This window comes from Mandrillus leucophaeus, unplaced genomic scaffold (assembly GCF_000951045.1).
Source record: "Mandrillus leucophaeus isolate KB7577 unplaced genomic scaffold, Mleu.le_1.0 Scaffold275, whole genome shotgun sequence".
NCBI lineage: Eukaryota > Metazoa > Chordata > Mammalia > Primates > Cercopithecidae > Mandrillus > Mandrillus leucophaeus.
Genome location: NW_012102865.1, coordinates 1,223,542 through 1,235,674, shown reverse-complemented (window position 1 = coordinate 1,235,674; position 12,133 = coordinate 1,223,542). Strand labels below are relative to the sequence as shown.

The following is a 12,133-nucleotide window of genomic DNA, read 5'->3' as shown; positions in this document are numbered from 1 at the left end:
GAGATTTGCAGAATAGTATCTCAGAAGGTCATCACTGGGGAGAAAAATAGAGATAAAGACTTTTACCCATCAGAGGAAGAGCTGAACTCTACCCGAGGCTGCAAATACAATCTTCATAAGGCTATCCAGTGATCTATCAGTTTGATTAATGCTTATTCTCTTTTTTTTCCTGATGCTCCTTATTTACTCATATGGATGAAAATATTGCAGTTCCTTAGCGTTTATTATTTTATCACATGCTTTCTAACAGTTGTTTGTAAAATATTTATTATTATACGTGTAATGTGGCAGAGATATACTTTAATTCATTTTGTTGCTTATGTAATTTTTACCAAAATGCTTACTTTATCTTGTTGACTCTATGGAGATATGTTTAAATATAATGAATATTATCATCTGCTCTCTAGTAACCACTACTTATACTATACTCATATTTGTTTTTATCACTTTATCAATTATTTAGTATGTTTTGTTACTGTCTTCGTAACAATATTTATCAATTCCAGCATTGTTTAAAGCTGTGATATTTTACACTTTATTTCAAGGTTGGCAGAATATTACCACATTTTCAGAACTTATAAATTCCTACTGAATTCAATTATACAATTTACTTTATTTCTATAAATTGTCACCCTACCAACACTGTTACATCATTGAACCACTTGAAAATCACATTTCAATATATGATTTTTAAAACCCCATATGGCATTGATATAGATCAAATGCAGCAGCATTTCTCAGTCTAAACATGTACAATAATGTTTAACCATACCTTTTTAGTAGGCATACTCAGCTGTGAATATGACTGTTAATACTAGGTTCTCACAAACAATCAAAAGCCCAATTGGAATAGTCCCCTCTGCCACCATATTTTAAACTTGCACAACATCATTTATTGCTATAAGCTGTGCTGTTCAATATGTTAGCCACTAGTCACATGTACATATTAAACACGTGAAATAGTAATTTCAGGAACATATTGCTTTATGTTTAAATAATTTAATTCAGGGACTGCTATGGTTTGAATATATACTATCCAAAATTTCAAATTTAAATGTTGAAACTTAATGTTCAATGTGATGTATTAAGAGGTAGGGACTTTAAAAAGTGGGTAGGCCATGAGGGCTCCTCCCCTTGTAAATGGGATTAAGGGGATTAAGGCTTCATGGAGCATTTGGATTTCTTGCCCTTCAGCCTCCTGCCACGTGAAGACCCAGTGTTCCTCCCCTCTGGAGGATGCAGCGAGAGTGCCATCTCGGAAATGGACAGCAGCCCTCAGAGACAATTGAACCTGCTGGAGTCTTGCTCTTGTACTTCCAGCCTCCAGAACTTTGACAGAGTAAATTTCTGTTCTTCATAAATTACTCACTTTGCGGTATTTTGTTATGGCCACACAAAATGGACTAACACAGGTGTCAAAACAAGAAACCACCCTTCTCTTTTGCTTTGTATCTGTTAGTAGCAGTGGTCTTACATATTCTTGGATGACAGACAACTTTGAAAGAAAAACAATCAAAACTCTAGGCCCTGCTCAGGAAAAAAAAAAAAAGTGTTTATGAACATGCATATAATGTTGCAGACAATGTTAGGGTTCACAGACCTTCTGCAGCCAAATAGTGGATCCAAGTCAAGAACTACTATAAAAGTTGTTTTGCTATGCAGCAGCATTCTGTATGAAAGCCTTTTGGGACATCAGAACCATGGGGCAAGGGGAACCTGGACAAGGAGAGCCAACACGGATTAAAATAATTAGAATTTAGATTCTAAGGTGGGAAATTGATTGTTCCATGTAGAATATTCAAATGGGGTGTCACGAGGTTGGGTTGAATGCAGCAGCAACTGGAACCCAAGAACCAGCATGAGGGTTACACACAACATGGCAGGCACTATGAAAGTCCAGAATCCAGTCCTGTAGGTTCAAATGATAAAAGCTTTTAGACCTGGCCTCTATCAGAGATGAAAGGTTAAAAGAAATTAAAAAACAAACAAACAAACAAAAACGGGTTCTGTTTTCTCCTAGATAGAGCATAACAAGAATTGTAAAGCCCTGGTCAAACTGGCTAGTGTTTAATGTTGTGCTATAATATCTATGAGGAATCTCAGGGTTATTGGATTACTATTGCAGAGGTTAAGGAGAGAAACAGCTGAAAACATACCCTGCAGAGAAACAGTTGTGCACAGAGTCTAGAATCTGTCATATTATCCTAAAGAGCTGAACGTGATGATTGTAGTGTACTCCAAGAACCCAAGACATTATCCCAATTCTACAATTAACTTACCTAAGACCTTTGAAATATAATTGAAATATCTAGTAATCATAGTTTTCTTAAAAGTGTAGCTATACGGTAGTGTGCAAACCCTGGAGTTGGCCTGCCTGGGTTCAGAGTCCCGTTCAACCAACAACTGGCAATGTGACTTCAGACCTTACCTTCTGGAAGCTATTTACAAACCTATAACATAGAAATGATAATAGTACTCAACCCACAAAGAATTTGAAAGGTTAAATGAGAATATATTTAAAGTATTTAGAGCAATGCCTGACACAAAGTATGTGTTCATCCAATGTTAGATTTCATATATATATATATACATATAATGTTTTGCCCAGTAGATTCTTCTTGTTCTGTCAAGTCTTTGAAACGGCTAATCATGCATCAATTCTAAATTTTCAGGCGTTTTAATCTGATAACGGACACATTAGGGTCCTGTAGTGTTCAAGGATCTGGATTCTGTGGCACACGATTCTCATATGACAGAGGAGCTGTGCTGAAATATGATCATTTCACGTTGATGATAACAAATGTAGAAACATGTCATCTAGGTGATTTTACATCTAAAACTGCAAGATTTTAAAATAGGTCTGAATGACAAACACAAAGGAAACAAGCCAATCTCATTATCATAGTCATAGCTTATGCTTGGCAACAATTAGACAATAGCCTGTCTTAGAGAGTAGCACATTTTCACAAGAAATTTCTTAAAATTTTGTAAGACTAAAACACAAGCATTATCATAAGAAAAAAAAAATTCCTGAGGAGATCCCATGACTTTCATTGTGCAATAGAACATCAAAATTATTCTTTCTGTGGAAAAATGGAAGATATAATAATCCCTAGAGACAATTTATTTTTCGGTAATGTTATGTTCTGCCATCATTATATTTTCCCTATCTTCATTTCCCAGCATGTATATTTTAGTGCATAAGATTGGATACCTGGGGCCGGGCACGGTGGCTCATGCCTGTAATCCCAGCACTTTGGCAGGCCGAGGCAGGGGCATCATGAGGTCAGGAGATCAAGACCATCCTGGCTAATACGATGAAATCCTGTCTCTACTAAAAACACAAAAAATTAGCCGGGCATAGTGGCGGGGGCTGTAGTCCCAGCTACTCGGGAGGCTGAGGCAGGAGAATGGCGGGAACCCGGGAGGCGGAGCTTGCAGTGAGCCGAGATCGCGCCGCTGCACTCCAGCCTGGGGGACAGAGCAAGATTCTGTCTCAAAAAAAAAAAAAAAAAATTAGACACCTGGGTAACCATCTATATAATGCATTCTATGTCAAGCTCATTATTGATAAACACTAATTTAATTTCATCAAATAATCATAATTCCAATGATAATACACTTTCTGAAGTTTTTTCAGAATATTTGTTATATTCTTATCTCCCAGGAGGGATACAACTTCAGGTAAGATGTTATGAACAGTTTTAAACGAGTCATATCAACAATAGATATATTAAATTCCATACATTGTAGCATTTCATGGAGAAATTGAAGCCCAAATTTAATCGGTCTTTTTAAAATCATTTTTAAGAGGCTTTAATCCCAAATTGAAATCTTACTTTGCTATCTCCTTTTGTGCTATGATCTGAACTGAAAAACTAATATTTGTATCTTGCCCAGTTTTTCTAATTCTATTTATTATGTTATTCAGCATTTTTTTCTGTAAATAATTACCCAATCGGAATGCCAATTATTAAGTTTTTCCTCTTTCATAGTGCCCATATTGGTGGTTTGTTTGTTTTACGTGTATTACTTCTTTGCCAACAAAATTAGCATCTCCTAATTGGAAAAGCAACTTTTAAACATAATGTTGAGCCACAAGATCTATAAAGGTACAAGATATGTTATAACGGCTCCATTAACTATTTCAGCCAAGACTGATGGTTATAATGTATAAAATGCTCTAATTTCCCAGAAGTAAAATTAACACTAAACACTAAGCTATTGCCTACCTTAGCTCTGCATTACTGGTAGCCCATTTATTCCACCTGTCATATGATGAGTTACAATTACTTAAGAGGCTGGCATTCCACAATGAGAATACGAAATATCCACCAATATTCAAGACAGAATAACAGGCACATAATCTTATGAATGTGCTACAGTTCTCGAAAATTCTGAAAAAAAAAACCAGTGATAAATGTAATGAGATATGTTAGTAATGATGTAATGATATACTATAAGGTTTTTACGGTTTAAAAATTCCTAAGAATAAGAAAATAAAACATAAAATATAATTATGCTAACAAATTAAATAATAGCACAGATCTGTCAAAAACTCTAATCCCGACGCACCATTTGGTCATTTCACACGTAGGTTTATTTCACGTTTTGCGTATGTATGTGTTCTGCTGGTGTGTGTGCCACATATTCATGGGCTGGTTGGGGAGGGTAGCGGAAGTAAAAACCTTTGTTTTATTTGAAGATTGATATTTAAGAGTCTACAGAAAGCATGGTATGTGTTTTTCAATGAAAATAACACTTTCCTTGGAAATACTACAGAACTATTTTATTGACAATACATTTTATTTGCATTTGGGAAATAAGAAAAATTGTATCATCCGCTTTGACTCATTGTTATGGGTGTGCTACTCACCTATGGTGCAAAACTCAAATGATTCCTAAAGACCATTTACTCACCAAAAGTAAGAATCATGCCTTTTTGTGCCTACAACTGTATTTCCAACATGTAGCAGGGTTCTTAAATAGCATTCAATAAATATTTTATTTAGTCAAAAACAGAACACTGAATGTATGAAACACCTTATTTTAAATAATTTTACACAAATATTCATTGTATGTCATTGTATGTGTATAAAGCATCAATAAAAATAAATATTTTTCATATCACTCAGATTTCTGCAAATTTGTAACAGTGGAGAATGAGGACTTTGGGACTTTCGTGCCTCCTAGATTTGACTTCCAATTCTTTTTCTGGAATTGAGAAAACATCAGCTCCTTAAATGTCTGGGTTTATCCTTATCTGACAAAAAGAGACTAAATCCTTTTCAAAGAGCTCGTGATAGGATTGGCGTGTATCATACAGGGTTTACGAAAGCCTGTCAAATGATAGATACCATTTTCCCATGTTATTATCGTTCATATTCATGCTGATATTTTAAATAAAAGGTCTGGCATTTCAGATTTTTGACAACAATAACTGACAAAATTAGTACAAAATTTGTTTTTCAAACAGAATTTTTTAAAAACTGGGATAGATTTTAGAACATTATTTGGTCCAAACTCATGTATGTAAATAGGCAATGGGTAAACCAGCTATAAAAATAAATCCTTTTGAAGATATGCAGATAGACAGACACTATACTGCTTTTTCCTTGTTCAAAAATGACTCCCTACATTTCAAATCCCCTAATTGGTTATATACTGTCAGAGAGCACAAGTAAGCAGTCATTGTACTCAAAACAACAGCAGTAATAATGGTAATAATTTGAAGAGAATAATAAGTTTATTATTTTTTGTCCTACTATTGGAAAATTCCAAATTGAATTTACCCTCTGCTAACTGGTAATGTTATGCTTCCCCTTTATATTATGAATTTGATGATGGAAATGGTTCAATCTCATCTCAGGTTTTCAATCACTTGATTTCCCTTAATAAGAATCAAATTATAAGGGTAATGGCTTTTGCTAATTTCAGTATTTTTTGACAGAGTGACACTACCTCTCTTATAATCCAAAAGTTCAGTTAGGATCCTACGAATTGCTTTTCGAGAGAACACTTGTGCATAATGCCAAAATCCACCCCAAAATAAATGCATATCTCATTTTAAAAATACTTTTTTGGTATGGATGTTTTTGAATGATAATGGTAACACAACCTTTTCACTTATTTCCTTTTATTTAGTCCACATAGTGACTATGACATAATGAGACCTTTTCTTTAAAATTACCATTATCTGCATAAGATTATCTAAATCCTTCCAGCTCTTCTAGATCAATGAAATTACAACTTCAAATCTACATGAAAGTCATATCCTTTACTTTCCTTTCTCCCCTTATTATTATATATTTTTGAGAGTCTACTATATAGGAGAAGTGCTCCAACACACATAAGAAATCTCCCTGACACCAAAGAATTGGAACCTAATGGAGATACCATAACTGAAGGCACCATTTCTAAGTGTTTTATAGAACTATAAATTCCCTAAGAAACCTTAAAGCTTCCAAATCTGATTTATGTGAACAAAAAAAGAGAGATGATCATTAATTTCTGCTTATATTCTATTACTGCCATAATATACAGACAGGTCAGGGAGCTTCACACATTCATGTAAAAATGGTTGATAATAAAATAGAAAGAATCTGAGACAGTAGATGTCTTTATGGTGATGAGCCACATGCCTGCTCTGGTTGACCTATCTTCCTCCAGACATTATGGGAAAGAGAAGTAAATTTCTATCTTGCTTGATCCACTCTTTGTGAGTGTCCTTGTTACCTCTGTTTCAGGCTATATGAGTGTGCTTCTAATTCTTGATGCTGAAAATTTTTCAGCCAATGAAATTTTCATCTCTACTTCCACCACCCAACTACTGGATTATAGTCTTTGTAGATCTAATGGCATTTGTCCCTTCTTCACTCGGAAAATTCCTACGTAACCCTCAAATATTACATCCTGTTAGAAATCTTCCCCAACTCAATCAAAGTTTTTCACACAATCCACTGAGTTCCCCAAGGACCAGTTATTTCAGAAACAACTGGTCCTTGGGGAGTTGCAAAACAAATTTCAGAGATATAGTCTCAGAAAGGTTGAGAAGAATACTTTTTTTTTTTTTTTTTTTTGAGATGGAGTCTCACCCTGTCGCCCAGGCTGGAGTGCAGTGGTGTGATCTTGGCTCACCGCAACCTCCACCTCTCGGTTCAAGCGATTCTCCTGCCCCAGCCTCCCGAGTAGCTCGTATTACAAGTGTGTGCCACCACATCAGGCTAATTTTTGTATTTTTAGTAGAGACAGGGCTTCACCATGTTAGTCAGGCTGGTCTTGAAGAGAAGGACACATTTTTTAAATTACATAATTAAGAGAGACCTTGTGCTATAAGAGAAAGAAGACCAACAATAATTAAAAAGCCAGCATAATATTATAAGTTGTACTAGTTTGGAAAAAGCACAACTCCCTTCCTTGTTCCTTAATTTAGCTTTGTTGTTATGACACATAATATAAACTGCAGTATTCCATGTAAGTGAAGCACAACCCAATTATTTACCTGAATAAAATAATTAAAACCAAACAAAATGGAAAACATATTTGCCATCTAATCTCTCCATGTTGGATGTTTAGGTTTCATGAGGTTGTCTTACAGAAGAAAGAATCAGAATAGTAAGACAAAAATAGTTCTAAGTTAAGAAGAAATGCCATTCTGTGAAGTTTATGAATTAAGTTGGACAACGATTAGTTCCTCAAAAGAGGAAAGTTATATATAAACTAATAAGTCTGATATTATAGTAAGGCAAAACCAAAAGACAAATGAGCGAACAATAATAAGCAAAAAGCAACAATTCTGAAAAAGTACACAGATATGGCAATCTTAGAAATATATTTTATCCAATATTTCACTGACTATTGAAAGTTATACAAGAGTATTTGCATCAATCAGAATATGCTAAAACAGAAAAGTCGTGTCTTTAAAATAAATGATTTTCTTGGAAGAATAGAAAATAGTCAAAATTAAAAGCAGTTACCATGAGACTTTTTTTTTTCTGTGATAGAAAAAACATTAGGAAGGAAAGAAAATAATAAAGTCCAAAAACTGAGGATGAGATATCTAACTTCTTAAGAGCTTAATTCAATTTGATCATGTTCACATTTAACAATTCATTGAACTCATGGAGTTTCAGCTTAGCGTCACGTATGTTGAAACCGTAAGAAGCCTTACAGGAAGCCCAAACATCTCCAAATTATGGAAGTGCATAGGCTGAAGAAGATGTGACTTCTTTATAAAACTCAACACTGCTTTTAAAAGATGTTATAATTGATGTAATCACTTACTTTCCATGTTCTCCTTATTAGGACCCGTGGGAGATTCCTGTTCCTAATATCAAGAAAATAAGCATTCATATTCTTTGTGACTGGTTGATTTGTGGTCTGGAAGATATTTTAAACTTGTGTAATTTCACCGGAATTTCCTTTTTTGCATTGGCTGCTAGAAATCTTGAAACAAAAATTATGATCTATTTATAGCAAGGGCATGTAACATTATGTTATCTTTTTAGCCCCGTTGCTGGCACTTTTGTTTTGTTTTCAAGACCATTTTTCTTTCTTTTTACACTTCTATCTTTAATTACAAATCTTTCCCAATATCCTTTACCAAACAAGGGCAAGAGTGAATAAATGAATGAAAGAATACTCAATTTTAAATGGCACATCTGGGCCCAGAGTGCAAATATTCTGTCTCCAAAATAAGTGCTTGTGTCTTCTCTACATTATTTAGCATCTCTACTTAAAATTGGATACATTTCACTTTGCATCATTGAGAGTTGTAAGAATGACTTATCCTTTATCAAAAAAGAAAAAATAATGGTTTTGAGGAAAATTGCTTTCTAAATTCAGGTCCTTTTTAAAAATCAGCAAGTGTCTACTATTGGTAATGAAGCATTCCATATATCTCTATGTCTGTCTGTCTGTCTATCTATCTATCTATCTATCTATCTATCTATCTATCTATCGTTAAGATATTTTAAAGAAAACATTTAAAGGTACTAATACTATTTCAAATTTTATTTGGTAATTTTCACTCAACAAATCTTTCCAAAGACACACAATAAAAATAGAAAGAAAGAAAAAATAACTATTTCAGTCATTCTGAAATTTTTAGATAGCTAATCTCTGGCTATCTAAAAGTTTAGCACACCACGTAACAGCCCTCTAACAGAAAAGCAAGATAACATCATAGAGAAAAAAAATAATCAACTTCTACGGCAGAATAAAAGTAAAATGTAAGGATTTTTTTTTTGAAATAATTTGGGCTATGGATAGACCTGTCATAGACAACCACCTATTTTCGAAGCCCTTCTGAAGAATCCTTAATTGGTATAAGACCATAGCCAAGAACTGTGGTTAGTGTACTATACTCAAGTAATTAAACCATCCTCTAAAAGTTTTGAGGCCTCCTATTTAGAACTGAGCAAAAGAGAAGATGTTGTAGTTTGATGAATGAATAACTAATGAGACTAGTTAACATTTTAGAGTGGTTTCTTTGTGTCAAGCCCTGCAGCAATTGCATTATCTCTAATCTTCTCAAACCTAAGAGGCAGTAATATAATTATTCTCACTTTTATAGATGAATAAACTGAGGTTTAGGAAGGCTTGTTTAAGGTCATAAAGCCAGTTAGTGTTGGCAGTTAGTCTGCCTCCAAACACCACACTCTTAAGCCCTATCCTATATTACCATCTGTGCTTATATATGGTAATATTCATAATGTGTGGCTAACATTTGATATTACTGGTATTAAAGTTCATTGATATTCTTAAAGACCTTCCTCAGGCTGAGCATGGTGGCTCACGCCTGTAATCCCAGCACTTTGGGAGGCTGAGGCGAGCAGATCACCTGAGGTCAGGAGTTTGAGACCAGCCTAACCAACATAGTGAAATTCTATTTCTACTATAAATACAAAATTAGCTGGGTGTGGTGGCACATGCCTGTAATCCCAGCTACTTGGGAGGCTGAGGCAGTAGAATAGCTTGAACCTGGGAGGTGGAGGTTGCAGTGAGCTGAGATCGTACCATTGCACTCCAATCTGGGCAACAAGAGTGAAACTCTGCCTCAAAAACAAAAACAAACAAAAAAAAATTTAAAAACTTTGAAAGACTAGCCGTACAAATGCTATATACAAGGAAACATTGATTAAAATATAAAATATTTATGCTGGAGTCCACTATTCAGTCTTTAATTTCAAATTAAGTAAATAAAAATATCCTACCAAATGTAAGTTGTATAGGAAAAAGCAGTATCATTTAATTTTCTAAATAGGACGAAAATGAACAGAGGCTTCCAAGTCCACCTTTGCAAACCGTATCTAGTACATCTATATACCATATCTAGTATTACCCACACTTCACATATTTTTATATAAGCACTGCCAAGAGACTACAACATTTTTTTAAAGGTGGTGGTAAAACTGCAAACTTTGGAAAGAAGAATTTTATTACCTATCCATAAAATTCAAGTTTACAAGAGAGTTGGAATATATTTATGCTATGGTAACTTGATCATGCATAAAAGGGGTGATACACTCAGTGACCCACATTACTTTAATTAAAAAACTGGTTGGGGTTACTTCAGGTTGGAGAAAAGCATAGAAATAGAAGTCACAAGGGAAGATTTATATTCTTGATAGTACCACTAACAGGAACTCTGCATAATATAAAGATTGTTTTATTTCCATGTCAGAAAGCAATCAATATAAACTAAATGTGAGATGTAAAATACTGTTATTAGAAGGAGGAAATTGTATTATTCATTCATAAAATTTCTTTCAGGGCTAACTCAGAAGTTCCTATTCAATGATTTCCACAAACTTATAAAATTTTATCTCAAATCAATGAATGCATGCAGCAATAGAAATTATTTTTCTTAAAATAGAAGTGAGGAGTCCCCCAATGAGAACTATATTTTACAAATTATTACATGAAATATCATAGACTGAAGCCCAAGGGAAGGGAACGTTGACTAAGAGACTTGGATTGGGCACACTCTTGCAAATAATCGAAATGTTGCCTTCTAAAGCAAGAACCAAGCAAAATAAAGGAGGGAAAGAAAAGTGGAAATAGATTTAACTAGTGAAACAGAATTATGAAAATCAGAAAAATTACTCTATACCCAGATCCACTGATAGTCAAAACACCTTACACTAGGATAGTCAAAACACGTACACAAAATGTGCATTTTGCACATTACATTCATTATTTGATTTTCATAACAACCTTCAGAACTGCAAAAGACAGATAATCTCACCTGCATTTTACAATTCAGAAACAGCCTCCAAAGAACTCAGATGGCCCCCTCACCTCAATGCAAATTTACAAATGGACAGAGGAGATCTTCAAACCTACAATTGCTATTTCAAGTCAAGAATGCTTCCCAAATCATACACTGTCTCATCAACACAGTCTAATGTTAAAGAGAAGAGAACTGGTTTTGGAAAATGAGATGTTAATCAACATTTTTCAGCCTGTGGTGTGTAATAATAAAGACTTATCTTCAAGAAACCTATGGCAGGTTCAAGAGAGTAAAAATATCTGATAATAAAACAAAATGGAATATAGGTGAATATAAAATTTAATATTGTTCATAATTATAAGTTATGTCATAATAGACTATTAAAACAATTTAAGCAATTATTTTTTATTTAAGCTGTTGTGGATTAAGATCAAACCAGTTTCTTGCTTGCCTGTAATTAGAAAATAGACAATCCTGCATTGGAATTGATCCATTTCCTACACTTAAGTCAATTCCAACTTCAACAAACACTTCTGTCCCATGTGGTAACATCCTATCACACGGCAGGGACTTTGCAAAGAACTGAGAACAAAAGGTAATACAAGAATTACTACTCTCATAAAGTACAGTCAATTGATTCTAAATTTTGTATATACCAGTTTAATAATAAATTTGTGGCATGTTAACAAACCACAGAAAAGAACATTTTATCCAAACATTAGAGATGGCTATTTCCAAAAATATTTTTCACTTACTTCACCATTACTATTTCTAACGTGTATCTCATTCTATTCTTTCTTCCCAGATTTCACTTCAAAGTAATAATGTTGATTAGTTTTTCATTCATGAGCACTAGCTCTACCACTATTATTCTTTTTTTCTTTTCTTTTTTTTTTTTTT

At 34.0% G+C, this 12,133-nt stretch overlaps 1 long non-coding RNA gene across 1 annotated transcript in view; it reads right to left on the bottom strand.

The window, feature by feature from the left end:
• LOC105543109 overlaps nt 1-12,133 on the bottom strand; it is a 426,929-nt gene that overhangs the window by 342,661 nt on the left and 72,135 nt on the right. The gene's annotated exons all lie outside the window — the stretch shown is intronic.